The sequence below is a fragment of the Ceratotherium simum genome, chromosome 3, assembly GCF_057802395.1.
Source record: "Ceratotherium simum simum isolate JZ-2026a chromosome 3, ASM5780239v1, whole genome shotgun sequence".
Taxonomy (NCBI): domain Eukaryota; kingdom Metazoa; phylum Chordata; class Mammalia; order Perissodactyla; family Rhinocerotidae; genus Ceratotherium; species Ceratotherium simum.
Genome location: NC_141902.1, coordinates 2543421 through 2561502, shown reverse-complemented (window position 1 = coordinate 2561502; position 18082 = coordinate 2543421). Strand labels below are relative to the sequence as shown.

General features: G+C 46.4%; 1 long non-coding RNA gene across 1 annotated transcript in view; it reads right to left on the bottom strand.

Annotated features, from left to right (window-relative positions):
• Positions 1-541: 541 nt before the first annotated feature.
• The window catches only part of LOC147917393 (uncharacterized), a 64908-nt gene continuing 47367 nt past the window's right edge, over positions 542-18082 (bottom strand). The window contains exon 5 of the long non-coding RNA XR_015551692.1: positions 542-1492. This is a non-coding gene — a long non-coding RNA (uncharacterized LOC147917393). The remainder of the gene's footprint in view (positions 1493-18082) is intronic.

The window sequence follows — 18082 nt, the reverse complement described above, 5'->3', positions numbered from 1 at the left end:
AGCTAGCCTGCTGGAGGACTGGGGGCCATGTAGCAGAGAACTGCAGTCAGCTATACCCAGCTGCCAACCTGCCAACCACCTCACATATGGGAGAAGCTATCTTAGAGCATCCAGCCGCAGCCACTCCCCCCACTGACTGCAGCAGACCTGCCTGGCTGAGCTCATCCACACGTCGATCCACTGCACTGTAAGCTAATAAATGTGGTTACAAACTGCTAATTTTGGAGGGTCTTTCTACAACAAAGACTAATTTATACACCAAACAAGAAATGCTTATTGAGCCTTTACTATGTGGAGGTCACTGTTTCAAGGAAAGAACAAAGGAAAATATAAGACACAATCCCTAATCTCAAGAAGCTAGTAATTTATATATAGAAAAACACTCAAAAACTTAACAATTCATGGCAGAAATAGAGGGCCTTAGTTGAATAGGCATTGGATGCTTTAAGAAAATATAAGCTGTCATTGTGGGCAGAAGGGAGGACATGAGAGAGGTTATAGAGGAAGTGGAATTTTAACTGTTTAGACCAGAAGGTTTGGTGAAGTGTGGAAGTGAGTGAGGAAGGAGGAACATACAAAGCAGGTGAGTGGCAGAATGGTGGTTCTAGCTTCTGCTGCAACAGTCAGCAGGACCCCGCCCCATTCTGGGGAATAATAAACACAGTCAGGTTTTGTCTCCGTACCCACTCCTCAAGCCTGGCTGAGGCCCCTGGGATCCATGGTCCTGAGTTCCACAGGCATAGATGGCACCACTGGGTGGGACCACCCACCAGTTATCCCAGATCCTGAGACCTCTTCTGAGGCTTCTTCACTGAACTCCACAGCTACCCATTTCCTGGTGCCCAGCTTCAGCCCTGACCCTCACTCCTGCCTGATCTTCTCTGCGCTCCACGGACATCCAGAGGTTGTCGTCTCAGCAGATGCCCCAGTATGGTTTAGGCTTCTAGCCTTTGAACCTATCCCAAGTCCCTCGATTTGGCCTAATGTCCAGATTTTGGCTTCCCATAGGCCTCATGATAACCCTATCCCTTCCCCTACATGTGAATTCAGTTCAACAATGACTATCAAGCACCTGCTCTGTGAAGGGTCCTACTCTCTGCAGTGCAGGATGATTGAGTAAGAGGCCCCGCTGTCTGGCAGCTTAGAGATGAAGCCACACATGTGCCATAGCAGCTGTGGTGGATTATTTGCAATTCCTCCCATCCCGTGGGCATGCCTCTTTGGGAATGAGAACTTGTAGGTCCTCTCCTCAAGACGTGGAGTCTATTATCCCACCCCTTGAATTCTGGCTGACCTGTGACTTACGCTGACCAGTAGAATGCAGCAGAAATGGCACTGTGTGATGTCTGAGCCACAGCGTCAGGAGGCCCCGCAGATTCCGCTCTCGCTCTTCGAAGGCAGTGCTGCCACACGAGGAAGCTCAGGCTAGCCCTCGGGGAGAGAGGTCCACGTGCAGCAGAGATGAGCCATTCCAACTTAAGCCCCCAGATACCTGCAGAGACATGGGCAACCACAAGAGAGACCAACAGGAGACTCACTCAGCTGATACCAGCCCAAGCCGCTGACACACAGAATCATGAGTGTGGGGGATCAGAATTGGCCACCCCCAAACTTTTCTTTGCCTTGGCTTGATTATTTTTAAGAACAAAAGACTCTGAAAGAAACTTTGGCCTTCCCCCTAACTATATAAAAGAATATAAGTTAGAAAGCCTGTCCCCAGGACAGGGCATCACCATAGATAACTCTGGGTATTGGTAGCCTGTGAGGGTCCTTCCTAAGCCCATCTTATCAAAGTTCTGTTTACCAAACATCTGCTTTTCGTTCTCCATGTGAATTGCCTTCCTCCCCTTTGAAGCCTCAAGCCACTACCCACAACACCCTCCTTTGTCTTTAGCTGAAGATGCTATTTAAGATGACAACCTCAGCCAGATGGCTGAGTTACCCAGTTTTTCCTGGGTCTCTCCCATGTATACATGTTATAAAGCTTTGTTTGATTTTCTCCTGTTATTCTGTCTCATGTGAATTTAATTCATAGCCCAGCCAGAAGGACCCAGAGGGTAGAGGAATTGTCTTCCTCCCCTATATGAGCAAATAAAATGATTGTTGTTTTTAAACCACTAAATATTGGGTGGTTTGTTATACAGCAAGAGGTAACTAATACAGAAGCATAGAGGAGGAAAAGATTAATTCTACCTGTGAGAACATTACTCATGTTTTCTGCAGATAATTGGATATTTTTAACGGATATTTATTTACCCAAATAAGTTGCCGACTGGCAGGACTTCAGCCTGAATTACAAGGTGAAATAATGGGGCTGCAGGATCAACATTAACTAGAACAGTCCGCCCTGGGAGCTGGTGTGGGTTGGGGAAAGAGTGATCACTCCCTCTAAGGTGCTCCTGAGTTTCACAGCTTCTTCCCCGTCTCACCCCAGTTCTGGACCCACAAGTCATTTTCAAGCACTAGTGTAAGGACAATGACCCCATGTCAGTGACGGCCAAGCAAGAAAGGACAGGACTAGAGTGAAGACTTCTCCATAGAAGAACATCCATTTGACGCACATAAAAGATACAGACATTGCTTTCGCCAGGTAGCAAGACTTGAAATCAAAACCTTGTTCCCACCCATCCTTTACTTTCCAAAGAAAGTTTCTTTCCGTTCTCTGTTGAAACTTTGTTCTCTATCGTAAGAACACAAAAAGGAGAGTATCTGCCATTTCCATCAAACGAATATGAAATGAATATTTAAAAGTCCATGAAGCAAGAAAAAGTCATTATTCTAGTCTATTCTTATACCTGGGTTTCAAACAATAAGCCCATTCTCCTCAGAAGTGACAGAGGACCTACTTCTGAAGATAATTAGCAGTAGAAATAGTCCATGAAAAACGTGCAGGGTAAGATAAAAGACCAAAATAGGAGCCATACCCCAAACTCTAGGAAGGGACCAACATCACTCTTCATAACCAAAATTGACTGTAGCTGTGCCTCCCAGGAGGTGCTAGCCAGGACCTGGAGACCAGAAGTCTGAGATGAGCCTCCCACAAGTTCCCTAAAGCAAGAAAGGATGTCCACCCACAGAGTAAATTCTAGGCAAAGGGAAAATAAATTACTGGCCATGGGCAACTCCCTTCTGCCTTCCAAGGAGGGAGCTGTCTTTGGATTTTCTGAGAAAAGTGTGCAAGCTGAGAGGGGGAGCCGAAGTAGTTACTGTAACAGAAAGATTCTAGATATGGAACAGGACAAAGAAGAGAGGCGCGACAAGGCAGAACTGAGAACAGAGGTGTCTAAGGGGGAATTTTAAGGCCATGTGAATCCTCTTCCTGTCTCTCCTTAAAGCCCTCAGTCAACCCACGTTACTACCTGATGCTCTCAGTAGTGGATTTGGGTTTTTTGGTTGAAATGCCTCAAAAAGGGTGTGGAGCCAGGGCAGATGCTCCCCAAAGCAGCTCAGTTAGATGTGGGCTGTACTAATTAGGGTCTCACCCACAGATCCCTGCCTAGTCTCCTGGAACTCTGGATTAGACCCAGCTCAGAAATGGATCCCAGCCATCTCAACACTATCTCCTATGCTTCACTCCCACCGGGTCCCCCTCCAGGGTGGCAACGCACCTTTCTCCCCGCGTGAGAGGGAAGGGTGACAGGAGCAAATAGAGCAATTCGAATAGAAAGTGGACAGAAGAAAGACGGGATGGAAGGAGAACTTTAAATCCTTTCACGCCCTCCTTTCCCCACTTACTCGGGGTGCCACCTTCATCAAAAACCTAGCCTCTGTATGCACCCGATCTTCTCAGAATTCTCTGTCCTGTTCCATTAGGTCTACTTCTCTGTTCTGGCACCAGAACCTGACTTTTTGTTATTGTGGCATTTTCAGATTCTTTAATTTCTAATGGGGCAAACTCTTCTCCTCTTTTCACAGTTGACTTAGCTTTTCTTGGACTTTTATTCCTTCTTCCAGACAAATTTACTCTAAAATTGAGTTTACATTCTGCTCTACTCTTGTCTGTTAAGCACGTGGTCTCCTACGTGCACCTTCTTTCCAGAGGGAAGTGCCCTGGCAGAGCAACGTCAACCAGCACATTCAGGGGGATACCTCAGAACCATGGATCCTTGGCCACCACCCAAAAAAGGAGCAACAAAATCACTTTTTTGTCTAATGTTAGAGCCTGGTGCGCCCACTGAGGAGCAGCAGCCCCATTAAGATCTTTCCGTGAAGAGCTTCTCCCTCGCCTCACTTTACTGCAGTTCCTAGCACTTAGAACTAAATTCCTCGGGGACAGTGAGTCTGAAGGGGAGCTCCTACGGGTCACCACCAGGAGCTCCGTGGAGGCGGCAGCATTAATGGACGCGCTGGAGCGCGTTGTGGACCCGCTCGCCCACAGGCACAGGACGGAGTGCAAACGGGCTCAGTTCAGATCATCTGATCTTGTGTTGGATGCACTGTAACTGCTTTCACAGTGATTTTTTCTTCCTGATTCTGCACTTCTCAGGGTAATTTGAAGTATGTTTCCTTCTCTGAACACATCCCAAGATGTCTATGGGGAAAACAACCTGGGCTCAAATCTACCCAAGAGGAAATTTCCCTTCGGACGTTCAGCTCCAAGAAGGTGCCTGAGCTCACAGACTCACCTCTTGTTCCCCAAGTCCCACCGAAGGGCCAAGGACCTGACAACTCAGACCTGCGTCAGGAAGGGAAACTGGGGGGGGGGTGGGGGGGCAACACAGAGGTGAGTGGGGTTCCTAAAATACGCTGCAGAAGGGGATCAGACTGAACCGAGGCGTCCGTGTGCAAGAGCCACCCCTCGCCCAGGCAAAGGAGCCCTGAGGAGAACCGGGCCCGCTTCTCCAACACACGCTGATGGGACGCAAGCAGAACTTACAACTGGGGGGTCCTCTAACAGACACTCTCTTCCTCCCTCTGTCCCCCTTTCTCACCTCCACCTGCTTTATCATTTATTTAATTATTTGTTTGTTTATTCAACAAATATTTGTTGAGCACCTCTTCTGAGCCAGGCAGTGAGAACACGGTCATCAACAAGGCAGACAGGTTCAGGCTCTCAGGGAGCACGTACTCTAATAGGGAGACAAACAATAAAAATACCAGAAAACACCAGATAATGATAAATGCTCTGAAAAAAATAAGAGTGATTTGGTAGAGATTATCTGTGAGATTTCCTTAGATTGGCTGTCAGGGAAGACCTCTCTGAGGAAGTGATCTTTAAACCGAATATGGTGGAGTCAGCTATGCGGAGGTCAGGGGGATAGCTTTCCAGGCAGAGGAAACAGGTGGTGCAAAGGCCCTATGGCACAAACCAGGGTGGCAGGTTTGCTGTCTCAACTTAGACATCCTGTCCTCTAGTGCACACTCTCAACCCACACGCATACATACACACACACACACACACACACACACACACGGGCAGATTCCATGTGTTCTCAAAGCACTGTTCTCCCTATACAGCATTATCACACTCTGTTAAAATTGTTGTCAACCTGCCCGTAGCCTCCTCTGGAGTCACTCTCTAATGGCAGTGACCATGTGTATTCTCAGCACCCAGCAGTGTCTGGACACAGAAGATAACTAGTCAATATCACTAGTGAATGAACTAATCATTACCCTTCCAATTATAAGCCCCATCCCCTTTCCACTGTGACGTATCACCTCTCCAATACATGAGGACTGTCATTGGAGTAGAACGCTTTTTTGTTTTTATGTTTACTTCTTCCATCTTAGAATTTCCATCAGTTCATATCTGGCTAATAATTAAATTTTTGTTCTCCTTATTAAGCTTTTATATTGTATTGGAAACAATGGAGAGAGGGATGTTGCCAAGTCTACTTCCATTTTTAAATTACCAAGAAATACTCTCCCTAAGTTTTCTTAATTTTCCCCTAGTATCACCTCTGTAAACAGCAGCCAAAAATAACTCCATATACTTGTGTCTACCAACTCAGTGACGTCTTTCCCTAATGCCTCCTTCTGTTTTGTTCCCTTCATTTGATAAAGCCCAATTTCTGACTTTATTATCATGATTAGTCTGATTTTCAATCCCCCATCACTCTCCTCAGATAATCACGCCTTTATCATCCTGCTCTGCCAGCAGCGGCCTAAGCGTTGACTTTACCCTTGCTGTGCTCAGTCCAAACTCACTCACTCCCTGGGCCCCAGACCAAATAATGCCGCGTTCAGACACAGCAGCCAGATGCCGCAGTTCCTCTGCAGTAAACACTGCAATCAAGTCAGTTGATTGTACTTTCCCAGGTTCCTAAGCTCATAACTCTCCTCTGCACGGACAAGAGTCCAATAAAAGGAAACCGTGCAACACCTGCGGCACAGACACTCAGACAAGAGACAGGGCAGGTGCCACGCTGCAATCTCAGATCCCGCCCTGTCCGGCGCTCTCTGTCCCCTGTCCGGTGCTCTCTGTCCCCTGTCCGGTGCTCTCTGTCCCCTGTCCAGCGCTCTCTGTCCCCCCGGACCTCCACATGTTATCTCATTTGACTTTCAGGGCACTGTGTGGTGCCTCTAAATGGTATTGCTCATGATCTCAATTTAAGTTGAAAAACTGCAAAGCTCAGAGAGATTAAGGGAATGGCCAAATATGGCTAGTATTTGGTGGCATTTATTCCGCAAATATTCATCAGCTCCTACTGTGTGCCAGGCCCTGGTCTAGGCACTGGAGAGAAGAGCACTGAACAGGGAAATGCCATCCCCCTCTCGTGACACTGACATTCTAGTGGAGAGAGACAGATGATTGAAGACTAGTCAATAGATCAATAAGACATCTTCACCACGTTCTAAGTGCTATCCTTGAATATATATACCATGCTAGAGGGCCTGGGCAGGCGTCAGAGGAGTGGTGCTGCTTGAGGTTGGAGGTCAGAGAGGACCCCGTTGACGAGGCGAGCTGAGACCTGGAGGAGAAGGAGCAGCCATGTACAGATGGGGGAGGAAGAGTTTCAGGCACGGGAGAACAAGAGCAGGCCTGGCCGTGAGAGTTTGAGTGATGGCGACAAGAGACTGGTTCAGAGATCTCAGAGTCAACATCTCTGTGACGCTTTTGCTCATGGTCACAAGATGGCTGTGGTGCCTCCAGACATTTCTGTATCCATGGTAGCAAGAATGGGGAAGGGCCAGTGTTCTAGTGCATCATCTCCTTTCAACAAGAAAGAAAAAAAACCTTCTCAGAAACCCTCTAGCAAAAACAGTTTGGTATTACTGGCCTGAAGTGGTTCCTTAAAATCCCCACCCACTCACCCAGCAGGGAAGCAGGCTGGGAAAGCAGGGGTTTGTCATAATTGGCTTGGATTAGTCTTGTTCCATCACCTGGGAATATTGACACCTGAAGAAAAATCAAAATTCTGTTGGTAAGAAGGGGAGGAAATGGCAATTAGGTGGGCCATAACAGTGACCGTCATGATGGAGGGGAGAAGTAAAAATGAGATCAGAGAAACCGAGGGACCAGATAATATTGGGCCTTGTATACCACGGTAAAGAGTTAGATTGTTTCTAAATGCAGTTGAAGGGGAGGAAGACTATCCTCTACCCACTCTGAGTCTCTCTGGCTGGGCTACAGATTAAATTGACATGAGACTGAATAGCAAGAGACAATCAAACAAAGCTTTATAACATGTATACATGGGAGAGACCCAGGCAAAGCTGGGTAACTTGACAAATGGCAGAGGTTTTAACCTTAAAAATATTCAGGTAGACAAAGGAGGATGTTAGGGGTGGGGGGAGACAGCTATGGGAGATTACCAGAAAAGCACAGTAAACAAGAGTATGCAGATTTAAGGCCTTGTCTTCCACACTGATAAGAGTTTCTAGAGGTAAGGTCATCCCCTTCTTCCTGGCACAGAGAGGGAGACACATGTACAAATAGATATTTCCCTTATAAATATAAATCTCTCTTATGAAGAGTAACTTCTACTTTTACTTGGTTTTCAGAGCTTTGATAAGAATGGGCTTAGCAAGGACCCTCCCAGTCTGTCCATACCTAGAGTTAAATTCTTTAAGGCAATTAGTGGTGGGGGTGGGAGGTCAAAGTTTTTTTCAGAGAAAATAATCAAAGTAAAAAGACATATTTTGAGGTGGCCAATTCTGATCCCCCACACAGTGGAAGTCATGAAGTCAGGAAGTGACAGTGTGACACGGCCTTATTTACACCTTTAAGAGATTATCATGGTTGCCACGTGAAAAATGAATAGTCGAAGACAAGAGTATCAACAAGGACTTTCCTTAGCAGGCAGTTGCAGGAGAACAGGCAAGAGATGGTAGTGGCTTGACCAGGAGGGCACAGTAAAGACGGCGAGAGGTGAATGGACTTCAAACATATTTTTGGAGGTATTGCTGGGAGGACTTGTGGGCATATAGATGGGGGTTGAGACAGGAAAGACATAAACCAAAAGCTATGGTCTGAACCTCATAGATCCATTATAATAGCATTTACAAAGAAGCCACTGAAAAGCAGGCTCAGAGAGAGAAAGAACACAAGGGCTCTGCTTTAACATGTGAAGCCTGCGGTGTTTGTAGACGCCCCAGGAGCAATCTCAGACCACACCGCCATGGAGGCTGCCGTGCTGCCCAGTTCCCTCTGAGGTCAAAGTGCTAATTCCCTCAGCTGCCAGGAGAGAGGGCTGCTGACGGCTCATGCTGAGTTCCTCCCTGGACAGTGCCCCTGGCCCAAGGAAACTGTGCTGTCCAAGGTTAGACCCTCTCCTTGAGGGTGGCCTGCATCCATTGACTGGTCAATGCGAGGGTGCAATGGCCTGGTCCCTCGCCTCAGCTGAAACTACATGAAGAGCCTTCTCGTACCAGGGTCCCCATGGGATCGGCTGAGGCCTCTGCTCTGACTGAATTAGTTCATCTCCTGCCCAAACCTGCTTCCTCCACTTCCTCCTAAGTATTGTTCCCAAGACCACTCCCCAGTGAACTTCCTGCATATAAATCTCTGTCTCAGAATCTGTTTCCCAGGAAACCTGACCTAAGACGCTTGGTGCCAGGAGCAACTGAGAAAGTAGAATCTAAAATGGCATTGTGAAGCATGTCCACCTGCTGGCTGGCTGTCAAGAAAGACGCCATCACTGGTGGTAGGCACAATACGGAAGCCCCTGGCGTTTGGTGGGAGTGCCGCTGTTAATTGTTATCCCGGGACGGGACACTGGCAGAGGGTGTCTATCTCAGGCACTTGAGAGGTAGTAATTATAAGGGCAGTGGAATCAGATGGTTATTGCTGCTTGCTAGCAATGTATTAGAGAAAGACAATGAAAAGCTGAGGGTGATTAATCACTAATTCAAGGTAAATTATGAAACTCAAAGGTCCTGGTTGATAACATATAAAAACATTTTCATCTCCTGTAGCCAAAAGATAGAAAAAGCTAAGAATTAGTCTCAGGTCCTAATTATAAGCAGAGCAGAGCTCAAGAGAGGGTTGAATGCTCAACCATGACACGTCGACTGTGCCAAGGTCAGAGTTCTGGCTGGGAAGATTCCTATGAATTGGGATGTAGACATCTGGGCTGATGCACTTTAAAACCTTTGAACCCCAGATCCCTCTATGGAAGTGTCCCATTCCCCTATGTTGAAGGCTAGAACTCCCACCTTGCTTGCAATTAATGCAGAGCTCTCTACCTTGCAGGACAACATGAGCAACACCCACCCTCCCCCCATGATCTACCCCCAGCACCTCCCTTCCTAGTCAGTAACCAAGACCAGTAACTAAGATCAAGTCAAAATAGAACCCAGCCAGAAAGTACCGGGCCTGTCAGAAGGAGACACCATACCCCGAAGAAGCTACAGGACCTAGTCCACATTCACTGCAGGAGCCCAGAGCACACGTACGGGGCTACACCCAGAGGCAGCCTGGTTGGGAGAGATTGGGGGATGAAACATACATTTGTGAAAGGAATATAGGATTTAACCCCCTTGCAGGGACTCCGGGAGACGGGACAAACATGCTGCTGATCTAGCTCTTGGAGGCTTGAGAAAATTGATGGCCCCCACCAAACAACATAGAAATGTCAGGATTGCCATGGCAGGTGACAGGAAAGGGATCAGAAGACTCAGAGAAGTGGACGCTTGAGGGTGAATATGCTATTAAGGCCAGGGAACCCGTCAGCCAACTACGTTCTGCAGGAGGCCCAGAAGGACCCTCCACTTAGAGCAATAGGGGAAGCAGTAAAAACGCTGACGTGAGGAGGGCCAGCATTGTTGGGAAGGTCAGGAATGGTGGTCCTCCATAAGCCGGGGCTAACGGAAAGAGCTACATTATGGAACCTGGCTCCCTGATAGCAAAGAGGATGACAGAAGCCCAAAATCGTCCAGGCCAGGGGCCATGCTTAACTGTTCGAAGCAACAGAGATGGCATAGTCAGCGTGGGATCCTGATGTGCAAAGAACAATGGAGCCCCGGGTTAAGAGAACCCGGCATCCACAGGCACCAGACAGATAGATAAGAGTCAGCAAGGTTACTTTTCAATTTATGAATCTTTTTTTTCAAATCAAGAACAGATAATCAGGACGATGAGAGAAACTGCCATGTTCAAAAGTTATGATCCCTTGTCCAATTTCTGGACCTGAGCCTGTTTTACAAACCCAGAACCCGTTGACTGAAGGAGAGTCTGGGTCCCCAGGACGACAGGCCTTGGTGATGGTTACCCAGTCCTTTGCCAAATGGACCTATGTCATTGACTCAGGTGACCACACATTGGGTAAGGGAAATACCAAGACATTTTGAGGATTGCTGGACACAGGCTCCAAGTTGATATTGACACTTGGAGACCTGAAACGTCGTAATGGCCCCACTATTAGAGCAGGGATGAGAGGGGGTCAGATAATAAATAGTTCTACTCCAGGTCCACCTCACAACGAGTCCACTAGATCCAGGGAGGGAACAACCCAGTGGTCATTTCTCTGGTCCTCCCAAAACATAAACATAATAGTTGGCAGAATCCTCAAGTACATTGGTTTTTTTGGCCTCCAGGGTAAGAGCTGTCGTAATGTGGGAGGCCAATTGGGAGCCTCTGAGTACCGCTCCCCAACTTAGCTAAGATGGTGAAATGAAGACCTCAGGTACCATATCTGGCAAACGCAATTCTTTTCCATCCCTACTAAGAAGGATGAGAAATAGTTTGTATTTACATGGGAGGGACAATAGTATGTATTTATCATCTTGCCTCAGGGCTAAGCCAACTCTTCCCTCAGACATGACAGAGTCAAAGAGCCTTTACCATCCAGACATGCTTCCAAACATCACATCGGTCCTCCATCAGTGATAGCATGTTAATTTTATCAGATGAGCAAGAAGTGACTAGTTCATGACGTTGGACCCCATCCGTGCTACAAGAGGCAGTGAATCATCTTGACTGGAGTCAACACTTCTAAGTGTGGGCTTGCCACCCCCACCTGCAGGACTTTAACCAGCACCACTATGGGAGCATGTGTATGGGACTCACAGAGTGTTTGATTCACCGACCTGGGAGCCCATTATATCTCATTGGGCCAAAGAGCCTCTTTACGGTACGTCACACACTGCAGGATCTAGAAGCTGCTGGATTACAGAACAATGGAATGACCTTTGAAAACACAGCTGAGCGGCCAGCTTTGAGACGATCCCTGGTGAAGATGGGGTCCATCCTCAAGGAAGCACTGTTTACCCTAAATCAACCACAATGATATGGTGCTGTTTTCCAAGAGGTAGAATACAAGAGTTTGGGACTCAAGGGCAGAAGTAGGAATGGCCCCTCTCACCTCCACTCCCAGTAGCCCCTTGTGAGATTTGTGCCTCCCATCCCTGGAACTCTGGCTCCCACAGGTTTGACGAGAATATTTCCACCAGGAGACACAGCAAATTTACATTAACCTTTAAGCTACAGCTGCCACTCAGTTTCTTTAGGTTCTTCACGCCAAAACACCAGCAGGCTAGGAAAGCAGTGGTCATCCTGCTTGACCCGGATCAGTAGGATGAGGTAGGGGGTGCTGCAGGACAGCGGGGACCGGGGAGAGTATGTTTACACCCGGCGACCCACTGGGGTGCCATGGTGCTCTTCTGCTCAGTTTTGACGGTAAATGGACCAGCACAGCCACCATGACCTGAGAAGGGCCTGGTGACCAGGCACTCAGGCCCTGAGGGACGAAGATCTGAGTCACCCCACCAGTAAGCCACCTAGCCCAGCCAAGGTGCTGAGGGTGAGGGGCACCTAGAGCAGGGAGAGGGGGGTGTCAGAAGCAGCCTGAGACCAGCCGCAGCAGTAGAGGTAGAAGTTTACGTGGCTGACGTTTCCCTTGTAAGTCTCGCCAGGAAAAAGGAACCACGGAGAATCGCAGAAGAGCTGTTCTCAGAAGGGCTAAATTTATTACGTGAAGCAAGCGGATCCAAGTGGCACGAGATGCGGAATTCAGTGGGCTCCCTGGTGCGCCACCCGGACCTACCCCCCTGGACCAAAGCACCCATTTTTCCCAGGTGACAGGCACTTTGGCTGCTCACAGCCTAGTCCTCAGGAATTGCCCTGAGCTAAAGGGAGCTGCCTGGAGCCCAGGTGTTCCCTCTTCCCATATAATGACTGGTCAGTGCAGGGATACAAAGGCCCAGATTTCTGGAGGACCCTCTCAGCTCTGGAGACTGGCTGAGGCTCTTGTTGCAACTGATGCTTCACTTCTCCTCCTGCCCAGGTCTGCTTTCCCCACTCCCGCACAGAGTTATCCCCAGGAACACTCCTCAGCCCACTTTCTGCTCGCAAATCTCCATTTCAGAGCTTGTCTCCCAGGGAGTCCTCCTCCCTCTTCCTCCTGCCACTCCTCTTCTCCCTCCCCTTCCCTCGAGAAACACCAGCTCACGTGTTCAGGTTTGAAGTTGCAAAACCTAACTGTTAAACCTGGATACTAATGAATAAACTGGAGGAAGAAATGGCGCTAGTCCTTAATTACTTTAAATAAGACTACAGAAAGAAAGAGAGAAGCATCCATTTTTAGTGAATAAGTTAGCAGCAAGTGTGTTAAAACTAGTGACACCCGAGTCAGCACTATGTATGTACACACAAAGGCGAGGGGCAGCCAATCTCTTGTCCTTCTTCCTGGAAAGAACTTTCAATCCCAAGAGAAAACAGTAAGAATGCAAAGAAATTTCCAATTGTGTAAAAAAACAAAAGAGAGAATTAAATAAGGACTCATTAATAGTTTAATGAGAAATTAGCTCAGAAGTTCTAAAAGAATATACACAAAATATTAAAAATAGTTTGCATGTTGAGATTAAAAGTGATTTTTTAATATTTTTTATATTTTTCTATATTAGCTAATTTTGTGTGTATGAGGAAGATTAGCCCTGAGCTAACATCTGTTGCCAATCCTCCTCATTTTGTTGAGGAAGATTGGCCCTGGGCTAAGACCCGTGCCCATCCTCCTCCACTTTATATTCTGGGATGCCTGCCACAGCATGGCTTGATAAGTGGTGCGTAGGTCCATGCCCAGGATCCAAACCCACGAACCCTGGGCCACTGACACGTAGCATGTGAACTTAACCACTACGCCACTGGACCAGCCCCATATTAGCTAAATTTTTTTTTTAAAGGAACCATTTTTTTTTTTTTTTTGAGGAAGACCAGCTCTGAGCTAACATCTATTGCCCATCCTCCTCTTTTTTTTTTTCCCCAAAGCCCCGGTAGATAGTTGTATGTCACAGTTGCACATCCTTCTAGTTGTTGTATGTGGGACGCGGCCTCAGCATGGCCAGAGAAGTGGTCGGTGCACGCCCAGGATCCGAACCCAAGCCGCCAATAGTGGAGCGCGTGCACTTAACCGCTAAGCCATGGGGCCGGCCCCGCTAAATTTTTAAATAAAAAGTGAAGCTGTTTTAGATTGGTGGTTGCCAGAGGTGGGGGGTAGGGAATGGGCGAAATGCGTGAAAGGGGTCAAAAGGTACAAACTTCCAGTTATAAAATAAATAAGTCCTGGGGTTGTAATGTACAGCATGGTGACTACAGTTAACAATACTGTATTGCATATTTGAAAGTTGCTAAGAGAATAGATCTTAAAAGTTCTCATCACCGGCCCGCCTGGTGGCATAGTGGTTAAGTTCGTGCCCTCTGCTTCGGCGGCCTGGGGTTTGCAGGTTCTAATCCCGGGTGCAAACCTACACACTGCTCATCAAGCCGTGCTGTGGTGGTGTCCCACATACAAAATAGAGGAAGATGGGCACAGATGTTAGCTCAGGGACAATCTTCCTCACCAAAAAAAAAACAAAGTTGTCATCACAAGAAAAAAAATTCTGTAACTAAGTGTGGTGATGGATGTTAACTAGACTTACAGGGATCATTTTGCAATATATGCAAATATCAAATCATTATGTTGTACACCTTAAACCAATACATATAATGTTGTACGTCAATTATACCTTAATTTAAAAAAAAATGAAGCTGTTCTAACTTTGAAAAGAGTTTAAGACCACTATAAACAGAAGAGCCTCTTAACCCTAAACATGTTACTTAAAATTGTTTGACTGTTGGGGGCTGGCCCAGTGGCGCTTTGGTAAAGTGCACGTGCTCTGCTGCAGTGGCCTGGGGTCCGCAGGTTCGGATCCCGGGCGTGCACCGAGGCACCGCTTGTCAAGCCATGCTGTGGCAGCATCCCATATAAAGTAAAGGAAGATGGGCACGGATGTTAGCCCAGGGCCAGTCTTCCTCAGCAAAAAGAGGACGATTGGCAACAGATGTTAGCTCAGGGCTAGTCTTCCTCACACACACAAAAAAAATTGCTTGACTCTTTATGTAAAATGTATTTGGATACAAAAGGTCTACATAGACATGAATTCATATCTTCCTGATGACTGAGATCCTTGAGAAGTCATCCTCGGGGCTCCCTCCTCCCTCTCCAGTTTTACCGCATGTCCCTCTGCATCCCCACCATCACAGCTTGAGTTCAAGTCCCACCCCCTCGGACTCACATCCTCTTTCCCCTGAACCACTCCAACGACTTCAAGCTCTTCTTCTTCAGGCTGGCCCCCTCAAATCCATTCTCCACAAGGCCACAGGCCACTCCCCTGCGGGCTCCTCAGATGACCCCTCACCCACTCCCCGCCCTCCTCTCCAACTTCGCCCTCAACATTCTCTACACTCGAAGCTGCTCTGGCTCCACTCTGCAAAACATGCTGTTTCCCCCCAATTTCCACAATGAGTCGATTTATTGGTCAGTTTGTCTTAGTTTGTGTTCTAAAGAGAGTTTAAGGTGGCTGCTTTTCTCTTCACACGTAGGCAGAAAAACAATCAGAGTGATGAGGGCAGCACTGGTGAGGAGGCAGGAGGAAGGAAGGGGCAGAGGACACCAGTGAGACTGAGAATGGATGAGAATGGTCCCCCCCTGAGAAGGCTCTTCAAGAGGACTACTCCTTGGATAGGAAGTCATCATACAGTACAGTTGAGCACTCAGCCTATTGACAGCTGAGCAGAACAGTGATGGAAACACAGCTCCTTTGAACGGGCTCCACCTTGAGCCCTTCCTACAACCACCAACTCAGCTTGAAATTCCTCACTCTCCTCCACAGAAGACTGCTGTGTCATGAGGGATGTGATGGTTCTGTGTTAAAGTGTGTGTGGGAAATACTGCCCGCTGTAGCCATACTCCTAGAAAGACCTATTAAGAGCCCTGAGGAGATGACTTCACTGTAAAGGATGTGAAAGTATACTTGAGTATATTTAGCAATGTGTCTCGAAAGTCTTTAAATATTTATATTCGTTGACTCAGCAATTCCTAGTATAGAACTTAGTCCTAAAGAAACAATCATGGACATGTGCACAGATTTTGCTACAAGGATGAGTTGTATATTTAGTTGATTAAATAAGGAATTACATAAAAGTCCAATACAGTAGGGGGCTGGTTATGTACAGTAGGGCAGATCCATACAACAGAATATCATGTACACAGAAGCAAGGATACGGAACATTTGATGGCATGGACAAATATTAATAAAATATTAAGAGGAAAAAGCTTATACCTGAAGATGAAAGGATAACTCCCTATTTAAAGTTAAATATTACTCAAGAGGGAAAAGACCAGAAGGACTTATAACTGGAGTTTCAAACCCAAATCCTCAGGGTTCAGGCAGATAAACTAGGAAAGGGGGTTCTTTCCCAAAGAAAACAGCTCCCACTCAGCTCTGAGCCCTGACGCTCAGAATGCAGGTTACATGATGCCAATCTTCAATATTTCAGAAAAAGCTAGAAATACGTGTGTTTGTGAGAAACCACTCAATTTTTATATGTTGGCACTCTAACGCAAACAGTGTAAATACTACATAGCCAAATAAAACACCAGTGGCAGCTCTGATTTCTACAGAATGTCAACAGTGGTTATCTCTGGGTGTCAGGATTTCAGAAGATTTTTGTTTCTTCCATTTTGTTTGTTATGCTTTTTCTATATTTTCTAAAGTGAAAAATAAATTATTTTTAATGAAAAAATACATTTTGTTTGAATTTTTAAAAGTTCGATTGTTATTTATTGCCACTGAAAATAAAATAAGAGGAAAGTTGAATTTAAGACTTTAGGCTAGAAATAAAGACAAAGTATAAACCAACCTATATAGTGGCACAACCTGAAGCATAACATTTACACAAGTGTTAGAAAATTAGCGTACATCCTTCCTGGCCTTGGAGCTTTCCAGAAAAAAAAAATCTTTTCTGACATTTTTACAGATTCTTTGCTTTTATTTTATTCTGTAAAAACTGTAAGGAAAATAGATCCATCTATCCAGAATACTGTTTCCCAAACTGTGTTCCTTGGACATTCTGTGGTCAAATGGATTTGGAAAGCACTTCATGGCTATCTTCCTCGAGAGTCCGATGCATATTGACAGGACAAGGCTCTGAACTGTCCTGCAGTTTAAGCACACACACAGGTACATACACACGTGCACACCCACACACGTGTGCGCACACACACACACAACCAGGTGGCTTTGTTTAGCAGAGAGTCTCAAACTGATTTGTCTACAGAACTCTTTTTTATGGAGCATCTATTACCATCCCATACACGCTCATATTCTTTAGGACTGTCAAAGCCAATAATCCATAATCAATCCATAAATCAAAATTGGGGTGAGTTTATTACGAGCCAGGTTTGAGGACTAAGCCCAGGGCCTGCCTTCCCCAAGGAAGGAAGGGCACCAAAGAAGTGGGCTGTACAGAATGGTTATATACCCTCTTGGGACAAAGAGCATACGTCACATATGACAGGAATACGTCTTTTACTGCTGTTACAAGGTGCGTAGCTGGCACAGCAGGTTGGTGGTCAGCAGGTCAGTGGTCACAAGGTGAGCACAGCAGTTCTGTAATTAATCCTTTGTCCCCAAGAACAGATGCTCATCCTTAAGGAAATGCCAATATGGGGGGAAGTCACATCCCTATCTTTAAGGGCATCATCCTTGTCTCTGGGACAAAGTAAATGTTTAAAGCAGATGTTCAATGCATGCTCAAGAGGCCATGTCAGGCCTGTTGAAAAAACAAAGTTGGGCCAAATTAGTTTTACACCAAATGGCTTCCTCATATACTCCAATATATCCTATTGCTTTTCATTTATTTATCAGGACACAGATCAGAAAATATAGAATGAGTCAGGAACAGAAGAAAAAAATTCCCTCAGAAATCCATTCTGTATAATTGATCATTTGTACTGAATTTCGAAATTACAGAGTCAACCTTTTTTAAAGAGGAAGACAGAACTCTGGTATTTAGAAACTCAAGGGACGAAAAGCTGGCTCTCACCACTGGGGAGATTAATCACCTTTACAGTGAGGTGCATCTCAAAAAGCCACACATTAGTGGGTCCCGGGGGTCAGACTCTGGAGCCTGATAACAAAATGACGCTGAACTAAACATCAGCGGGGTCAGCCGTGGGGCAGAACTGAAGACTGCCTGAAAATGGCTTTCCCCAGTTAACAAGACTTCTGCTCGGTGCGGCGGTGAAAATCAGCAGCAGCATTTTACTTTAAGAGAAAACAACAACTGAAGCCCCAGCTCAGTCTCGGCCACCTAGCGCAACTCCAGAGCAATAACCCTGAGTCAATTGTTTTAAAACAGACTCTCCTGTCCAAAAACGCCTGA